General features: G+C 48.8%; 1 long non-coding RNA gene across 1 annotated transcript; it reads left to right on the top strand.

Moving 5' to 3' along the window:
• Positions 1 to 2,136: 2,136 nt before the first annotated feature.
• On the top strand, positions 2,137 to 10,114 carry LOC128344861 (uncharacterized). The gene is made up of 3 exons (XR_008316103.1): positions 2,137 to 2,410; positions 4,204 to 4,364; positions 7,669 to 10,114. It is a non-coding gene; the product is annotated as an uncharacterized LOC128344861 (long non-coding RNA).
• Positions 10,115 to 20,169: the final 10,055 nt, after the last annotated feature.

Here is a 20,169-nt window from a genome sequence, read left to right as displayed (position 1 = left end):
TACTAAATAAAAAGTAGCCTGCAAGACTCCTGACACCTTCCCTGCCTAAGCAGTTTGCCACTTAAAACAGCTCAATGCATCAGCAGTCATAATATGCTTTGCCCAGATAGTGTCCCTTGGAGACTGTTGCTCTTCAAAATATGAACTTGCATATGGTGTCCCCCAGGGCTCCATATAGTCTCCATGCTTTTTAACACTGCATGAAAACACTAGAAGAGATCATCAGGAGATTAGGCATGTGTATGAACAGTTCGGCGCCGAACTGGTTTGCCTCGAACTGGGTAGGTTTGGAGGTTTGATTGCAGACTGAACTGGGGGCGGGTTGGTCCATGATCGAACCAAACCAAGCCCAGTTGGGGGGGACCAGTTCAGTGCTGAAAGGGCAGCTGGGTGCGCGGGGGGGGGGAGGATCCCCCCCTGTATGTGTAAAGGGGAATCCTCACTGGATTCCCCTTTACAAGTACAAGTAAAAGTCGGTTCGACCAAACTGGTTTGGCAGCACACAGTTGAACTGGGTTTGAATTCAAGCCAAACCACCATTTTTTGTTCGTGCACACCCCAGAGGAGATTTGGTGCAGGGTGTTATCAGTATCCTGATGACACCCAAATCTATCTCTCCATGTCAACATCATTAGGATAAGGCATAACCTAAGGATGTGCAAAATGATTTGTACCCGAATCTAGCTGATTCGGGTGATTTGTAGACAAAACATATCACCCTTGTCCTCAATTCAAAACAAATCACCCCAGATTCAGACCCAAAAATTCCAGAGATTCAGATCTCCATTTTCTGACCAAAGTCGGTTGGGTGATAGTGCCTAATGGGTGGAAGCTACCACCCAAATTTCAAAGAAATTGAGCAGTGGTGTTTTTTAAAAAGAATTTTTGAAGTCTCTAAGCTTTTCCCTATAGGGAATAATGGGGATTTCAGCAGTCTTATAGCTCCACGTGGGGGGCACCAGGGTGACCCAGAGTGCATTGTGGTGGGCGGTAGTGCCCAGTGGAAAACATTGGGCACTACCACCCACTCCATTCTTCTGCCCTTGGGACCCCCTTTTTTGCCCCAAATCGATTTGTAGTCAGATTCAGAAACTTTGGGTACAAATCGAATCTGGGATAAGGGGGGCAGATTCAGACCAAAAACAAATCAAGGATGATTCGATTCGGGTACAAATCGAAACAAAAAAATTGATTCATGCATATCCCTAGCATAACCTCCCTAAATGCTTGCCTGGAGGTGGTAATGGGCTGGATAAGGGAAAACAGACTGATACTGAATTCTGAATTCTGAATATTCAGAATTCTGAATTCTGAATATCTGAATTCAGATAAGACAGAAGTATTTCAAGTGCGGGGTCAGAACTTGGGAGATGATTTTGATCTGCCTGTTCTGGATGGGGTCACATTTCCCCAGAAGGAACAGGTACGGAGTCTGGGAATGCTTCTGGATCCAAACCTCTCCCTGGTGTTCCAGGTAGAGGTGGTGGCCAGAGATGTTTTCTATCAGCTTTGGCCGATATGCCCGCTGCATCAATTTCTTGAGATAAATGACTTCAGAACAGTAGTACATATGCTGTTCACCTCCAGACTTGACTATTGCAATGCACTGTATGTGTTGTTACCTTTGCACATAGTCCGGAAACTACAATTGGTACAGAATGCAGCAGCCAGGTTGGTTTCTGGGTCATCTCGGAGAGACCATATTACTCCTATACTAAAAGAGCTACACTAGCTGTCAATAAGTTTCCAGAGACAACACAAGGTACTGGTCATAACCTATAAATCCCTAAACAGCTTAGGCCCTGGGTATTTAAGAGAACATCTTCTTCACTATGAGCCCCACTGCCCATTGAGATCATCTGGAGAAGTTTGTCTGCAGTTGCTGCCAGCTCGTTTGGTGTCTACACAGGGATGGTCCTTCTCTGTTGCCACCCTGAGACTCTGGAATGTGCTCCCTGCTGAAATAAGAGCCTCCCCATCCCTGAAAACTTTTTAAAAGTCTCTAAAGACTCTTCCCCCCCACCCCGCAAGCTTTTAAACTGGACTGTGGTTTTAAATTGTATTAAAGTTTCTATATTATTATTTCTCCAAGATGGGCCATGCGTGGCGACGTGGTAGGAAGGAGGCGATTGGCTGAGTTTGCAAGCAGAAGCACCTGACTGGGCAGTGGGGATTCCATATGCAGATAGGGAGAAGGAGCCTGTGAGAGCAGAAGCACCATGGTGATTGGGCAGTGGGGATTCCCTATGCAGATAAGGAGGAGGGGCCTGTGATGGTTAAGGTCAGTTGGAATGCAGCTGTTACTGGTCAGAAGATGTTCTGGATATAGAAGGATAGCAGGCAGGGGTCTGCAAAAAGACAGGTCCTGAGGGAGGAAAGAGCCCCTTCCGGAGAAGGAGGATGCCGTTGTGTAAATGAACAAAATCTGTTAACTCAGGGAGGGAGGGAGAAAAAACATGAAGGGAGGGGAGAGAAAGAGTGGGGAAGAGCGAGTGGAAGAGAGAGAGAGAGAGAAAGAAGGGAGGGGGAAGAGAGACAGAAGGAAGGACAAGGGACGGGCCTGAGCCTGTAGCAGCCTGACAGGGGAATGAGTGGCCATGGCAGCACTGGCAGCAAGGAAGGGCCCAGGCAACCACTGCTGCTGTTTGGGGCTACCGAGGCCATTGTCAGAGGGAGGCAGGCAGGCAAGGGATGGGCCTGGGCCTGTCAGCGGCCTGAGGGGAACGAGCGGCCATGGTGGTGGCAGCAGCGAGGAGCGGCCCGGTCAACCACTGCTGCTGCTCCTGGAGGGAGGAGCAGGAGCGGGGTTCAGGTGAGGGTGGGGAGGTCTCTGGGGATAGGGGGCTGCAGCTTGGCCAATAGGCGGCAGCAATGCTGCAGTTACGACCAAGAAGGGTGAGGTGGATGGAGGCAACGGGATGGAGGAGGAGGAGCAGAAGTGCAGCTCAGGTGAGGGTGGAGAGATCTCTGAGGTGAGGGGAGCAATCAAGTACTAACAAGCAGATGCTCTAGAGCGTGCAAGAGTTGCAGCACTGAAGTGGAGAGAAAGAATGGCTGCGGTCAGGATGCAGAGGTAGAGGGCTGGCAGGCAAAGCCCCTCCGGCCAAAAGAGGTGGGTGAATGGCGGGCGAAGCCCCGCAGGCCAGGAAGAGGAGGCAGTGGTGGGGAGAAATTATGGCGGTGGTGAGGAGGTGGGCAGATGGCAGGCAAAGCCCTACCAGCCGGGAGGAGAAGGTGGGAGGTGGTGGTGGGATGGCCTGGCCCTGGCCGGCCCAATGGGGAGAGCTGTGCATGGGGGAGAACGAGCGAGCGAGCTGCGGGGGGGAGAGCGAGCTAGCGAGCTGCGGGGGGTAAGCGAGTGAGCTGTGGGGGTGAGCGAGCAAGCGAGCTGCGGGGGGAGAGCGAGCGAGTGAGCTGCGGGGGTTTTTCCGAGAGTGCTGCCCCACTCTTCCTGCCTCCCTTCTGCCCCACACTCTTGCCTCTCTTCCCCTCCCTCCCACCCCACTCTCTTGCCCTCCCTCCCCCTCCCACCCCCCTCTCTCACCCTCCTCTCCCTGTCAGCCTCCTGCCCCAGTCCCTCCTGCCCTCCCACCGCCCCACTCCCTCTTGCCCTTCCCTTCCCCCTGCCCCACTCCCTCTTTCCCTTCCCCCTCCCCCTCTCACCCTTCCCCCTCCCTCCTGCCCCACTCCCTCTTGCCCCTCCCCCCTGCCCCACTCCCTCTTGCCCCTCCCCCCTGCCCCACTCCCTCTTGCCCCTCCCCCTCCCCCTGCCCCACTCCCTCTTGCCCATCCCCCTGCCCCACTCCCTCTTGCCCCTTCTCTCTCCTGCCCCTCTCCCTCCCTCCCTTCTGCCACACTCTTGCCTCTCTTCCCCTCCCTCCCACCCCACTCTCTTGCCCTCCCTCCCCCTCCCACCCCTCTCTCTCACCATCCCCTCCCTGTCTGCCTCCTGCCCCAGTCCCTCCTGCCCTCCCCACTCCCTCTTGCCCTTCCCTTCCCCCTCCCCCACTCCATCTTGCCCTTCCCCATCCCCTTTTCACCCTTCCCCCTCCCCCTCTCGCCCTTTCCCCTCCCCCTGCCCCACTCCCTCTTGCGGCAGTTCTTTAAAATGTCACATGTGAAATCGCCCCGTGAGCCTGAGTAATGACCAACCGCTTTGATAGTCGTCTAACTCCCTCTTGATTTGGCTGGTACTGTCCTTAGGCTGGCTCTAGGAGGCGCACGCGTGTACACAATGGAACACTCCTTTCGTCTTCGGTTTCCAGAGGGGAGAGTGTTTGTGGGAACACCTTCCTCCTCAGCCGCCTCTGCCTACCCCAGCGGCAGAGATGCGCGGCCTGGAGCTGGGACGCCTCTGCGGGCAGGTAAGCAGGCGTGTTCCTCGGACGCCAGCGGGTCTGCTAACCATGCAACCCATAGGCGGGCAGGACTGAACAGGAGCGTTCAGGAGTCCGGCGGTGTATGGTCGAGCTCCCGCCGCCGGCCTCCGCGGCCGGGCTGGGCCCTTTGTCGCCGGCCTCCTCCATCTCTGGCGGGGCCGAGTGTGGCCGCCGCCAGCGGGCCGGGCCCAGTCCTCTAGCCACGGCCGCCATCGGCCCCAGTCGCCCCGCCGCGGCCACCGCCGCCAGCGGGCCCAGTCTCCCCGCCGGCAACCGCCAGCGGGCTCAGTTCCCCCACCACGGCCACGGCGGCCAGCAGGCCCAGTCTCCCCACCGCGGCCGCTCGGACGTACCGTGTCCTCTGGCCTCGGCCACTGCCTCGGCCGCACCTCAGCCAGCTTCCCCCACCACCTCCTCTCCCCGCCCGACTTCGGCTGCAGCTGCTTCTCCTCGGCCCGCCGCTTCTCCTCCTCCCGGCCAACATGGCGTCCGGCGCCGGCGTCCGTGTCTCCCTCAGCGTGTTCTGCGCACGCACTCCGCGCATGCCCAGAACGGCCAAGGGAGACACAGACACAGACACCAGAGACACGGGCGCACACGCAAGGGCTTTATTATATAGGATAATAAAATGTAGAGTAACTCAATCTTCCCCAGATGCAATCAAGCCATCTATGACTGTATTTCACTAAGACAGATTTCACGATATCATTTAACAGGAACAAAGGGATTCATGTAGGCACAGTGACAGTAACAAAACCCTAGATTTCATATTCAGAAAGGGACACCATAGGGGAGAAATTCCAGTGTTTAAGAGACATGAAAAAGCAAGCAAGGATGCCCAAAACATTTTGGCTGCCTTCAAACATCACACCAAAAATGGAGATGACCATGCCAGAAGTTCAGGTTTGTAGTCATCTGAATGCGGGAACTTGCAGTTCCACAAAAAAAGCAACTCAAGGTTTTAGACCCCAAACCTGAAAATTTTGAACCCTAGGTTGCACGCTAGTTTTGCCACCAAAACCTCTGGTCAGAATGTGGCATTGTGTTATCCAAAGGCTGCCGCTGTTTGAAACCAGAGCTGAGGATAGGAAGCTCTTCCCTCTCTCCTTCTCTGATTGGCTGCCACAGCTGTCCTTCATTAGGAAGCCTGGACAGCCTGTTCCTCCCCTCTTTCCAGCTCCCAGATAGGTATTGTCTGGGAGCACGGCAGGGGAAATGGGAGCAAACCGCAGGTCCATTGGACCCATGGTTTGCCATTTTGTGCAAAAGCAGCCTTTGGCACTTGAAGCAAAAAATACAAGTAGTGCCCCCAGTGGTAGAAAATATAACAGTACATTCAATATCTGACATCATCATCATCATCATCATCATCATCATCATTAATTCAATTTCTAGACCACCCTTTCAAAAATAGCTCAGGGCGGTCTACACAGAGAAATAATTAAATAAGATGGATCCCTGTCCCCAAAGGGCTCACAATCTAAAAAGAAACATAAGACAGACACCAGCAACAGTCACTGGTGGAGGTACTGTGCTGGGGGTGGAGAGGGCCAGTTACTCTCCCCCTGCTAAATAAAGAGAATCACCACTTTTAAAAGCTGCCTCTTTGCCAAGTTAGCAGGGGTCATGAGGCTACCTTTCTGCTGCCTGAGTAATCTGCTTCACTATGGCCAATGGTAGGGCCAGAACTCTGCCAGTTCTTGGGGATTAACAAAAGTCACAATCTTGCATTCTTCATGGAGAACAGGGTACAAAATGGCCTGATTGACCCCACCCCCGCCCCCCAGTCACTGTCCTTTCAAGCACACCTCGACTCAGGGTCAAAGTAGATGTGGGTGCACACTCATTTTTAAGATGCATGATTCCAACCAGTCATGGGGTGTCTGAGCCTGATCAGAATCATGGCATGCAGGGAGGGCAAGATAAATTTCCCCACTGCACTGTTTTCCTGTTAAAAATCACTCCCCCTTGATGGAACTAGTTGCTGAAAATAGCCGGGGGGTGGGGTGGGGTGGGGGCAGTGGCGCAAAAAGCAGCTTCAAGGATGATTTTCAGCAAGAAACCAGCATGCAGGGAAAGAACTGAACTTCTGCTCTCTGCATTCTGGATCAGGATCGGACTTTCTGGGTTGGGTTTATCTTCTATATATTTAATTCTCCTAAACGTACCCATCGCTAATCCCATGTGTGGCAGCTCTTGCGAGAGCAGCTGCCTGGGGTATCGCGACAGGGATGGGAGACAATGGCGGTGGCGGCAGGCCGGCCTGGTCTGGCCACCCGCCGGGAGGAGGGGTTGGGAGGAGGTCAGCCCACAAGCCAGAAAGCGCAGGGTGGGGTGGGGGAAGTGGGCGGTGCTAGAAAGCCGTGCATGTCAACATGGTGGTGGTAGGGAACAGTGGTGGTGGGTGGGCCGGCCTGAGGTGCAGATGTTCTGCGCCCAGCCCAGCTAGTTCTATTTTACTTTTTAAAGAAGAGGGATTATCATACCTCTTAGAAGTGCATATCATGCCTCTTAGAAGTGTATTTTGTACATGTGTTGATCCTCAGTTAAGTTGCTCATGACTAGCCCAAGGTCCACTCTGCTCCTGCACACACCTTAGTATCAAGTATCCTGACACCCGATCTTCCCCCAGAATGCCTTGCACATTGCTCTTCCTGACAGTAACCTGCACACCAGATTCCAAGAGTGAAGGCAAAAGGAATGCAGTGAGTTTCTTGGTGGGAAGCTGGGGCGGAATCATCTCTGGGATGGACATAGGACCTGTCATATTCCAGCATGTTCTGGGATCTTTGCCAGAAATAGCAAATGAGGTAGAGTCTCATGAATTGTGGGACATCTCTAGGCCAGACATAACTCTTCATGCACAAAGTGGGAAAGTGGGGTGGGTTCACCTCTGTCTCCACCAAAATTTGGGGGAATGAAACCAAGCACTTCCACTCCTCCCTACCTACATATTCTGTGATTCTAGAATTGTCCACTCCCTCTGCTGTAGATGTTCGTGATTAGTTCTCTTTTCACAACCTGTGGCTCCACGCCTTCCACCATATTGCACCCTGTGACTAGAGCAGCCTGTGCCCCCCCCCCGCACCGCCATTAATCAAGCCACTTCTTTCATCTCCGTCAAATTCCGCCGCAAAGCACATTTTGTCAAAGCCTTCCAGCTGGTCTGTGTTACAGACATCATGTGGAGAATTCTGGAAATAGTCTATGTGTGATCATTTATCTTACATAGCACCAACCTTCACAGCCTAAATTTCCGGCCCTGATACAATCTGTTTATCCATAACAGAGTCCCCTTCCTCTGCTGAAGAAACAGCTAGAAAGAAAGAAAGAAAGAAAGAAAGAAAGAAAGAAAGAAAGAAAGAAAGAAAGAAAGAAAGAAGAAAATTAGTTCTTATATGCACAGACACACAAAGATTCCAGTGCATTTATCTATGGAAATTAGATTAAGTATCTATTGAAATGCAGGGCTTTAATTCCCCGCTGGCCAATCAGATTGCCAGAGACATAAAGTTGTTTCCAAGCACAGAGATCTTTGAACATGCATAGATTACAAATCCGTATGTTTCTATTCTCTTGCAGGCTACATAGATAGGGAACAATTACCATAAGGGATGGGTACTAAAATGGGAGCTGCTGAGTTGAGTGTTTGTCTTGTGAAATATATCTACGTATGTTCAGGGCAGCCAAAAACCTACAGAAACAAAGGCAGCGAGTTTAGTCCTGCTTTTCCATTGTATTCTCCATGCTTCAAACAGAAGAAAACAATTCTATTTCTCATTTCTCCATTCCTGCCCCATCTTTTCCACCACAGAATTCAAGGCAGTGGCTGACAAGCTCTGCATGTGTGTCCTTCTTTGAATGGTGGTGTGCTGCATGGTATGTCAGCTTATATACATATGATTCTCAGGTAGTCTTCCATCCAGAGACTGACCTGACCCAGATCTGCTTAGCTTCAGCAAACATGCTGTTTCATATGCCTTCAGACTACAGCCCATGTCTTCATCAGCTGGTCTACCGGTTACAGACATCCTTTTTGTTCCATGGGACAAAGTAAATTGGCTTCAGTCTGGGACACAGGAGGAGGCAATACCTGCTACTCTCCCAGACACTGAACTGACTAGACCCATTAGACTGAAAAGAGGCGGCTCCAACTCACCTCGGCCCCCAGACAATCACTTAAATGTTGCTGGTAGCACAACTGCTATCCCAGATGATCTGCGCTGCATGGAACTCTGGAGGCTGGGAAGACGCCGTACCGCTTTACATGTGAATGTGGCCTAGGTCCATGGCAGAATCCCAACATTCTCCTTCTCATTGTCTCATTCTTGAATTCTGAGTCCCATGTTTTATTATATGGTGTAATGCAATCATTTCTTTTCCTGATTGCAGCCATTTCTCTGTCTCTGAAACTGGCATGCTTTCATTTTTGTGCCAATCTGTAGGTTCTGGCATTTTCTCCTCTCTGGCTGCCTGTGACAGTCTTGTGAATGGAATCCCTTTATTAACTCTGCCTCAGAGTCTTACTTCTTGTTCTCTTTCAATCTCCCCTTCTTGATTGGTACTCTCTGGTTCTGTCTCAGTCTCCCCTTTTTGACTGAGTCTCTCTATTATATCATAGTCTTCGATTACTTGTTCATTTTGTTGCTGTGGTTGCTGTTTAGCCTTTCCACTTTCCACCTGGACTTAAAAATCCAGGTCACAGTCAGACATCACATTGGCATTTGACTTTTGCCTCTCATCAAAATATGCAAAACTCTGCTGTTTAACACTCTCTGTGAAAGGATCAAGTATTCTGTAGCTTTCGCTATTCAGTGCATAACCTATGAATATTCCTCCTTCACTTCTACAATCTAATTTTCTTCTTAGTTCTTTAGGAATATATACATATGCTTTGCATCCAAATACTCTAATATGTCTTAACTTAGGTTTTGTCCCATTCAACAGTTCAAAGGACGCTACTCCTTTAGTTGTAGTCATTACAGGTTCTCTCCAGTATGTGTTTCCAGACCTGAGTCAAGAAGCATACTTCTAGACATTTAAATCAAAGTTCTGTCTCTGCCACTTCATTTTGCTCTGCAGTATAAAGTATTGTTCTCTCATGTTCCTTGTTTTTTTAAGTATTGCTCAGTATCTTTTCCAGTATATTCCCCACTATTACCACTGTGCAAAGTCTTAGATTTTCTTCCACATGTGTTGCTTTCTCTAGGCAAATATTCTTTAGGTTTTACCAACACCTCATTTTTCTCTTTGAGTAGGTAAATGTGAGTATAGTGAGAAACAGGGGTGTGTGGAACCGGTTCAAATCAAAGTTGGTTCGATTTGAACTGGCTCCGTTTGACCAGTTCAAGCTTGAATCAGACTGGCCCCCCAAAAGAGGGTGTCAGTCCGAATTTGAACCAAACTGGGCCTGGTTTGGATTAAACCACTTCAACCCAGTTTGACTGGCTTGATTGCCCCATTTTTAAAGGGGAATCCAGTAAGGATTCCCCTTTACAATCAAAGGGGGACTGCCTCTCTAAAAATGGGTTAGGGGGCAGGCGAGAGGGCACCTTACCAGCTTTCGTGGTGGTGGCTGTGGTGGCAGCTCCCTGGCGGTAGTAGGGGTAGCTCTGCAGCAGAAGCCCCTCTTGCTCCTACCCACATTGCAACCAGTGGGCATCCTGGTTTTGATCTCTGTGCATGCACAGAGGTTGGAAGGGGGCCACTCATTGGCCTGCGGTGGGGGAGGGAGTGCTGGCAGAGCAGAGAGGGGCTGCTGCCATGGAACCACCTCTGTTGCTGCCAGGGAGCTGCCACCACAGCTGCCACAGTGAGAGCTGGTAAGATGCTCTCTTGCTCCCCTAAACTCATTTTTAAAGAGGCAATCTCCCTTTGCCTGTAAAGGGGAATCATTACTGGATTCCCCTTTAGAAGCAAGGCAGTCGGACTGCGCCGAACCAGTTCAAACCAGTGCATATGTGGCCATTGTTGCTTTTGCTTTAACACGGTCCATTAATTTGACTTCAGATTTGCATGGTTTAATCTGTTGGTTTCTTGCCAATTGTTCTTCTACTAATTTTGAAATGCCTCCTGTGCTTGGCTGCCGAATCATGCAATCTTTGAGTGCACACTCACTTGCAACATTAGCTTGCTCTCTTTTGCAATCTATTTCATGTAGTTGATCATCTCTCAACATGCCTGATGCCTTTCATCAGACGTTTCCCCCCCTTTGAAAATAAAGCAATGGTCCCTCCTGAAAAGAACTCTACATCCACGCCTTGTAGCTGCTTTTACACCCATGAAACTGTTTTGCAAACTTGGAACATCGTATGTCCATGGAATTCACACTTCGTTCATTCTATTTGCACCAAGATTACACTTCAGATAAACTGTCCTTTTCCTTCTGCAAATATTTTCTGCCCATAAGCAAGGTATGTAGGACTTTTATGTTCCATGTTCCATCTAGGATAAATCTTGCAAATTATTGAAGAAACATGAAGTAGCTCCACTATCCAAATATATTTTGTTTCTACTTTGAATTGCATCAACCCTGCAGGTGATTTTTTCTGCAGCGCACAAATTTTCATCTTTCTCAGCATTATTTCCATTACTTTCACTTTTGCCAAGGCAAGTTTCTTAGTTATAAAGTCATTTTTTCTGTAATTTAGTCTTATTCCCTTTTCTCTGTTGAGAATAATTCCCTTGCTTTTTACTAGGACAAGCATTCTTGAAATGCAAAGTGCTTCCACATAAAACACTGCCTACCATCAGAAACTTTGTAGGCTTGATTTTTAACTGCTTCTTCTCTTTCTGTTTGCTTTTCCAAATTAAACCCTTGCTAACATTCCTGCACTAAACTCATGGTCACATTTTCTTTAATTTGTAGAATTATTACAAATCATTACAAATATTGTAGGCAATATTCTCATATTCTTTAGGCATGGTATTAAATAAAAGTCAATTTTTTGCTGATTCATGCCTATTTATCTCTTGCACAGAGATGCACCTAGGTAACTGTGGAGGCTGGACCAACTGACATCCCACTCCCCCCCACCAGTGCCCCAAGATGATAAGCTGCATTTTTAAAGAATATATTCTGCATAAGATACTTCCTGCTAGGGGTGTGCACAAACCCCAAAATGTGGTTCGGTTCGAATTTTAACCGAACTGAACAGTGTTCCAAGAAGCCGGTTCAGTTGACCAGCCAGTCTGGGTTATTCAATTGAACTGGTTTGGAGGTTTGGGCAGCAATACTTGTGAAGGGGAATCTGGTGAGGATTCCCCTTTACAAGTAAAGGGGTGGGGGAGTGGTGAGAAAGGTTGTTTAAAGTTCTTACCAGCTTGCTGCCACTCACCGCCCCCAGGACAAACCAAATTGCTGGCTGGATCGCTCTTTAAACAAGCAGTCCATGCCATGACAGTGCTGTTCTGGCCTCCATGCATGCTCTTCAATGTCAAACCAGTTAGCCAGTGGCTTCTTTAAAGAGCAATCCAGCCTGCAATTCAGCTGAGTTGAGGTGGCAAGCAGCAGGGAGCTGATAAGAACTTGAAACAACCATTTTCACTGCTCTCCTGCTGCCAGCTATTCCTCTTTGATGTTGAACTGGTTCAACATCGAACAGTTTGTGCACACCCCTACTTCCCACTGACTTGCACTTATGACATTTTGCATGGACAATCCTGCCACTTAAATTATCTGAATGCACTATTTTTTACACCAGAACATGCTCAGGGAAAGCTGGAAACCCCCCTCCCCCTTTTTTGTATTTTTAGAATAAATTCTGCATAAGATACTTTGCACTGACCTGAACATACCACATTTTGCATGGACAGTACTGCTACTCTCCCCTCTTTCTCCTTCACTTCCACTCACTTTGTCTTGAGTATGCCAGTGCCAGCCCCAGCAAAGGCAGAGGGTGGGGGAGAAACACAGTGAAGAAACTCTTCTTTGGCATGGCACTTGGCAGTGTGGGCAGTGGAGTTGGGGGGAGAAACATACCAGCAGTGGCAGCAGGAAGCAGTGAATCTTCTTTCATCCCGGACCCCAGCTGGCCCCAATAGCTAGTGCAGCCTTCCTGCTATGGTTGTCTGCAGTCAAGGAGACTGCAGAGAGGAGGGGGAATTGGCTGTGTGGGCTTCCTTCTTAACTGAAGGAGAGCCCTGACAGCCAATCGCAGCTGGAGCAAGGGAGGAGCTTCCTCCCGCAACTCCAGTTGCAGCGGGTGGGAGTGTGGTGCAGCATTTGCATGTAATGCTAGCACTGCCAAACTGGCGGTAGAGGCAGCAAAATGCACGACAAACCAAAGATACAAATTGTAGTTTCAGGAGAAAAACTTTGGCTTCCTTTTCGGTCTGAACGGCAATTGCATGCATTTGGACGTAATTTCAACCTGAGGCCCCTTCAATTCTGGTTTCAAGTTATGTGCGAATGCAGCTATTATCTCAGTTCACATGTGGAACATGCTTATCTATGTTTGAATGTGTCTATGTGCTGCCTTGAGGGTTGGGTCACAGCCTGCTCCTTACTTGCTGTCCTAAATTTCAAACTGAGAGGTTCTCCCTCTCTCTGCATAAGAGACTGTCTCTTTATTGTTTTCTTAGGGTTAAGTTGGTAATAAATATCAAGCTCTTGTTTCTCGTTTAAAGTTGGCTTCCTGTGTAATTACTTATGCAAGATAAATAAATACTCTGCAACAACACTGTGGACTCTTATCTCACAGCCCCATCCTGGATTTTGTTTCTTAGTCACAGTATGTGATAGACTGTTAATTCACTCTCCTGTCTCCTGTCTCCCTTCACCCAGGAAATTAACTCTGTTGTCTGCTTGCTGTCTGGGAAAGCTCCTGGCTTTTGGGCCTGCCTCTCCTTCCCTTCGCTTCCCTTCCAGTCAATATTGCAAATCTGATTGGTTGACTGAGAGGGACCACGGATATGACATTTTACATTTCTTTTTCTTTGGGTGCTCAGGGTTGCTTTTACTTGGCTCTCCCTGTAGTTCCACAGGACAAGGACAAGTCTAGGTTGGTTGGCCTGAGATATGTCAGAGTTTTCTGTGAGCCAGAACCACACCATTGCAACCTGTCGAAACCTGTGATGATGCAAGGAGTAATGGTTGGCATCGCTTAGAGGAGCACACCAAGACATTTTCAGGCACACCTGAAACCCGGGACAAGAGAATGAAGGAATCCCATTGGACTGGCAACCAATAAGGGAGGCGAGTTGACTAGGAAGTGGGAAGTGATGGTGGCTTGTTGGCTAGTACCCATGAATGAGGAGCAGCACTATTATCTCCAGAGCAGCACTATTATCTCCCCTCCTGTCCTGCAGCAACATTCTCCTGGAACACAAGGGTTCTGAGGTTAAATCCTTTATTCAATTGATATACATTTTTGTACAAGCTGCCATTCTGTCACAGGCTCCACCTCTCCAAGCTGCCATTTTGTCACTGGCTCTGCCTCCCCAGGCTGCTATTTTATGCTAGTAACTCTCAAGACTCGGGCCAAAAAAAGAAAGAAAGAAAACCCTCCCAGCAGCCTTAAGTCACCACTGAACTACATTGCAACTCTCTGAAACAAGAGAAAGTACTGCCACCACTCTGTCTCGATCATAGCCAGTGGCTGAGGGCTCTATTAGCTGTCTGGGCTCCAGCCAATTCCTTCAGACTGCCCACACCCAGAATTGCCTCTCTCTCTCCTGTCTTGTGATCGCAGCCCTTTGCCTACCAGCTGCCCGAGTTTGCTTTGCAGCCTGCCAGGGGCATACCAAGGTTGGAGTGGGCCCAGAGATTATATTTTAAAATAGACTCCCCCCCCCCTCTCTCTCTCTCTCTCTGACACATACAGTCTTTTTAACATACAGGTTCTTGAGGGCACAAACAGCAACTGAACTCACAAGGAAGTAAGAATATAAAAACAAATATATTCATGCAAATATGTATTAGCAGAAACATTTCAACACACAACTTAACATACTCCTATCCCACATATTCCCCCTCCCCCCCCTTCTGGCTCTAAAGGTTCCAATATTTAAGCCACTGAATTTGTAGAGATGTACAAGACTCTCTGTGCAGATATACACTAGTAGAAACATCCCAGGGGGTGGAATAAGGCTTCACCTGCATTGGGCCACAGATCTCAAAGAGCCCCTGCCTTCTGCCCCTTCCTCTCCACAACATCATCTCCAACTGTCAGGAAGTGCCATGGAATGCCATGGAGGCACAAGAAGGCAGCAGCCCCCACATCAGCCTGGCTGTTCTTTATACAAATAATAACGCAAAAGTGGTCACCTCTTGAAATACTCTGGCCACATACAGCTACGGTCATGGTTTTCACCACATCACGTTTGAAGTTCCAACTGAACTTATATTCTATTCCAAGCTATTATTGTAGCCTGCATATCAACTATGACAGAGGGAGGTGTGGCAGTGAACACTTAGAAGTCAAAATAACTAACCCATTTTATTGCATGCCGCCCTCCACATATACACACATATATACATATACAAACACATGCTATGGAGGGATACCTATAGTAAGAGGCCTCCTTTGCTTCTGAAAACCCCCAGATACATTTCACTATACTATATTTAGTAAAATTAAATAAAAAATTTTCAGCAGATTCAGATACAGGTGAAACTCGGAAAATTAGAATATTGTGCAAAAGTCCATTAATTTCAGTAATGCAAATTAAAAGGTGAAATTGATATATGAGACAGACGCATTACATGCAAAGCGAGATAAGTCAGGCCTTAATTTGTTACAATTGTGATGATCATGGCGTACAGCTCATGAAAACCCCAAATCCACAATCTCAGAAAATTAGAATATTACATGGAACCATGAAGACAAGGATTGAAGAATAGAACAATATCGGACCTCTGAAAAGTATACAGTGTACTGTGCTTGATTGGCCAGCAAACTCGCCTGACCTGACCCCATAGAGAATCTATGGGGCATTGCCAAGAGATGGATGAGAGACATGAGACCAAACAATGCAGAAGAGCTGAAGGCCGCTAATGAAGCATCCTGGTCTTCCATAACACCTCATCAGTGCCACAGGCTGATAGCATCCATGCCACGCCGCATTGAGGCAGTAATTGCTGCAAAAGGGGCCCAAACCAAGTACTGAATACATATGCATGCTTATACTTTTCAGAGGTCCGATATTGTTCTATTTACAATCCTTGTTTTATTGGTTCCATGTAATATTCTAATTTTCTGGGATTGTGGATTTGGGGTTTTCATGAGCTGTACGCCATGATCATCACAATTATAACAAATTAAGGCTTGACTTATCTCGCTTTGCATGTAATGCGTCTGTCTCATATATCAGTTTCACCTTTTAATTTGCATTACTGAAATTAATGGACTTTTGCACGATATTCTAATTTTCCGAGTTTCACCTGTAGGTAATGCTAAGGATGGGGCAGGGTGGGTAGAGTACAAGAAGACAGGAATTCAAGGAGGTGACGAGAGGCTGTGATTGTGGAAGAAAGGGGGGCAACAAAGAGGGCGGAGACAACAGAGAAAAAGCAGAAGGAGGCAACAGAAAAAAGGGGAAAGAACAAAGAAAGGGGGCAACAAAGATTACAAAGAAAGGGGGCAACAAATAGGGAGAGGGAATGGACAAAGTAAGGGGGCAAGGAGGGGACTAACTGTGTGTGTGGAGGTGGGGGGAAGCAGGTAATCTGGTTTGTTTAAGAGGGGGGAGCTGCAGTCAGCAGATGGTTGTAGCTGTGTGCTCCCCAGTGTTTTGAGCTGCCTGCTAAGAAGGGTGGAAAAACAAGCACAGCTATGTATTGGGAAGGGGGAGGGGGAGGGAAGTCCCTTGATAAGGGGGAAGACGAAGAGTAAGGAAAGGATTAGTTTCAGCTTCAGTATCCTGGGGACTGGGAGGGAGGATTTAATTTTTTCGACCTTCTCCATGCTCCTAACTGACTGAATGATGGGAAGGACGAGGGAGACTGTGAAAGCCCTCAGCCCAGATAGGTGGAATTAAGCTGCTGGTGTAGCACTTCAGACAAGAACTTTCTCTCTCTCTCTCTCTCCCCACCCCCCCGCCCCAGCCAGCGTAGCAGTCGGAAAGCAGCCGAGCCGAGGCTGTTGCTACTCTCTACTGGAGCTTCTTCTTCTCAATCACAACGACAAGGAAGCTCCAGTCCAGAGTGTGGGAATCCCACAAACACTCCTTCCTTGTCTCCTTCATTCAAGCTCTTTGCAGGAGCAAGCAACAATAGGAGGAGAGGGGAAGAGTGGTTGGCCTGCCAACAGCGAGCAGTGAGTCCCTACCCCTGTGGAGCTTCTTGTTTTCGTCTCCAGTCTCCTCGTTCTTTTTTTTTTTTTTAATTACAATGAGGCAGGCACCAACAACATCATTGCTGCCACCTAGCTAAGCTTCCCTTCCTGTTCCCGGCCACGCTTCAGCCTGCCTGCCTGATACTCACAGCTGAGCAGACATAAGGCAAACAGGTGGCTTCTGAGCACCCTGCCTGAGCCCAGACCGGAAGAGAGAGGGCAGGGCATGCATGTGCAATGGGCCAGGACCGGTCTTGTTGCAAGGGAAAGCCCCCGCCCCCTCACCACACCAAGGGCAGCAGTGGTTGTCCATTGTGTGGTCCGCCCAGGCTGGCTGCAACTCGGGAAGGTGCCGACCATGGGTGTGTGTGCATGCCCTGCCGTGCTGCACCATGGGGGAAGACTGGCCTCTTGGGGTGGGGGTGGGGGGCTTTGAGGCAACCAGGCTAGGAGACAACTGTCTCCCCTTGCCTAATTTACCGTACGCCCCTGCAGCCTGCCTGCCTGCTTGGCTCATCCTGTGGGCCTGACTCTGAATGGGATCACAGTCATCCTGAGCTCTGGAGAGTGGTGCCCTTGCTGATCCCAATGTCATCCACATCTGTAGTGCACTGAACAGAGGCAAGGGATCAACCTCAGCCTAGGGTGTGTGTGTGTGTGTGTGAGAAGGGGGGTGGGGACAGTGAATGTGCTGCAGGGGGATATACCATCTCTGGAGAAAGCCCCTGGCAGATGCGTGCTTCAGATGACTTCATATGTATCCCCCAGTCATGCATAGGCACCTGTATATGCACCCAATGAATTTCATGGGTGTGTGTGCATTTTTATGTGCTTCGAAAGCCCTGTAATAGTTTTGAAGGATTAGCTGGGAACGCTGTCCTCTTTATGTTATTTGCAAGGCTATAAACTACATTTATGACTTGGTTAAAATAACAGAAAGCGGAGCACCTCTGCACACTAATGGTGTCTTTACGTTTCCTGGGTTCTCTTCCCACCTGCTTGTCTTTTCCTTGCACTTCCACTTTCTCTCCCCCTCCTGCCACCCCCGTGCACTCAGAAGACCCGTAACCAGATCCTATCTCAGATCTTCCTTAAAAGCTGTCATGTTCAATTGCTTTATTAGATGATAATAGATCACTTTTGCCTCCCTTTGCCAGGACTGCTTTCAAGAGCTTGTATCATAAAAAAGCACAAATAAAATATTATTGCTGTCTCTTTATGCGCGAGCTGGTATTTTCCAGGGATAATTGGGGAGCGTTCCAGGCCTTACGTGAACCTAGAAGCAGGGAGCCAGGCCGCCTGTCAAACAGCTGAACAGCAGGGAGGGCATGGAAGCTGAGCTTTGCCACAGTCTGGTTACTAAACCTCCCTGGCATGCGGCCACCTGCTTCTAACTGCTGGACAAGGGCCGAAGCTGGGAGGGGAGGGGCAGACATCTGGTGAATGCCTCCCTGCCTTCAACCCTTCCATACGCTCTCCTCCAACTATACTAGATTGCCTTTGGTGGGACAGCTGCAGGAAGGGAGGTGCCGGACTGTTCTGCAGGTTTGGCCATGTGGGAGATTGATTTGCTTGAAATTGGGGGCCCTTTGACTCGAGGACACACCACTTCTGCCTCTAAAATAAATATATGTGTGCATATGTATTGAGCACAGAGGTGCTGACCTGAAAATCCGCACTGAAGAGTTTTCAGCCTTGAATTTGGGCTGGCAGGCATAGTTCAGGGGTGGAGAACTGGGGGTGATTCTGAGGTGGGGTGTAGAGAAATTCTGAACAATTTCGGGGACAGCTTACCACTGGCTGGCAGCAGGTGGTTGTCCGTGTTGGTTTTGTTTGTTCCTGCTGCCTCTTTGGCTGTGGAGCTGTAGAGCTCTTCTAGGCAGCTGGTTCTCATTGGCTGCCATGGATTTCCCCTCAGAATGCCCGTGAATGATGCTGCATCATGACATAGTCTCATTCTGAAGGGGTTTCTGGGGGGAAACGGCAGCAGCCAGGAAAATCACAATTGGTTTCCTGTTTTTGCTACCTGAGAATGTGGTGAAGAAAATTAGATGCATGTGTCATTGCTAATCAGTCCTCACACTCACACACACACACACTGTGCAGCACCCTGCTGAAGGAAGAGAGAGGTGTACACACTCGCTCCATGCTAGTCCAAACTGTGTGCCCTCTGCTAGCAAGCGCAGAGAGGCTCTTTGCCTCCTAAGGATGGCACCAGAGCTATAGCACCAATCTCCCCATTGGGAATGATAGGAAAATTGGTGCAATAGCTCTGACACAATCCTTAGGAGCCATAGTGCCTCTTGATAGCAGTGTGAACCCAGTTTGGATGATCACGGAGCCAGTATATGCACCCCTCTCTTCCTTCACAGGGGCACTGAGCAGGATGTAAGTCAGTGTGTTTACACACAGACAGACACACACACGAAAACTGTCACATCACAAGAGTTGCTACCACTCATCCCAAACATGTAACTTTACTTCTCCTGAGGCAGCAGGGGAAAGGGCAGTCACAGCTCTTCCCACTTGCTCTTTTCTCCACCCTCCTACCTCACCTGCTGTGTGACATGCTTGAAGGCTTGTTTGCCACATCAGGTGAGGGAGTGGTGAGTGACAGAATTGGGAAGGGAATGGGTGGGAGGACTCACAGCTGCCTTATCTCCTGTCACACTGTGAGATTTCCAAGTATGAATTCCATAATCTGGGGTAAGAGGTGGCAACTCTAAACAAGCATTTTTGAAACACACACCCCACCTCCCCCACTTGCAGTTTGAGTTTAGATGTGTCTAGCGACAGGCCTTTGGGCCCTTCTTAAACTAAGAGTTTAGTTAAACTCTTAAGTTAAACTTAGTTAAAACTAAGAAGAACCTTGCTGTGTGTGATCAGAAGACCATCTAGTCCATCATCTTATTTTCCGTAGCAGTGTTGAAACTTTGCAGTGAGCCAATATTGATTCTGACTGGTTTACATACTGTGCAGAGAGCCATGCAACCAAGAGGGATGCAGGCTTGCTGTTTCCATGGCATTCACCCGCCCATCAGTACTCTTAGTGATGGTGGGAGAGGCTCCATGCAAATAAGGTGGTGCACCATTGCTGCTGAGATGGGACCAATTCCCATTGGGAATAATGAGCATCATTCATACCTCTCAGGCAGTCGCTAGGACTGTCTAATAAAGAGTATCATTCACACCTCTCAGGCAGTTGCTAGGAGCACAAATGGGTTGGTGGATGCCACAGAAGCAGCTAGCCCACATCCTTCTTGGTTGCACAGCTTGCTGTGTGTTATGTAAGCTGCTGTCATGAAGCATATGTGGATGGGGCTATGGCTCTTTGTTAGAGCATTTGCTTTGCATGCAGAAGGTCCCAGGTTCAATCTCTGACCCTTCAGGGAAGGCTGGGGAAGTCTCCTGCCTGAAACCTTGGAGAGCCACTGCCAGTCAGTGTAGACAATACTGAGCTAGATGGACCAATGGTCTGACTCAGTATAATGCAGCTTCCTGTGTTCTTATTTCCC

The sequence above is a fragment of the Hemicordylus capensis genome, chromosome 2, assembly GCF_027244095.1.
Source record: "Hemicordylus capensis ecotype Gifberg chromosome 2, rHemCap1.1.pri, whole genome shotgun sequence".
NCBI classification, from domain to species: Eukaryota; Metazoa; Chordata; class Lepidosauria; order Squamata; family Cordylidae; genus Hemicordylus; species Hemicordylus capensis.
This window is presented reverse-complemented; position numbering and strand designations above follow the sequence as displayed.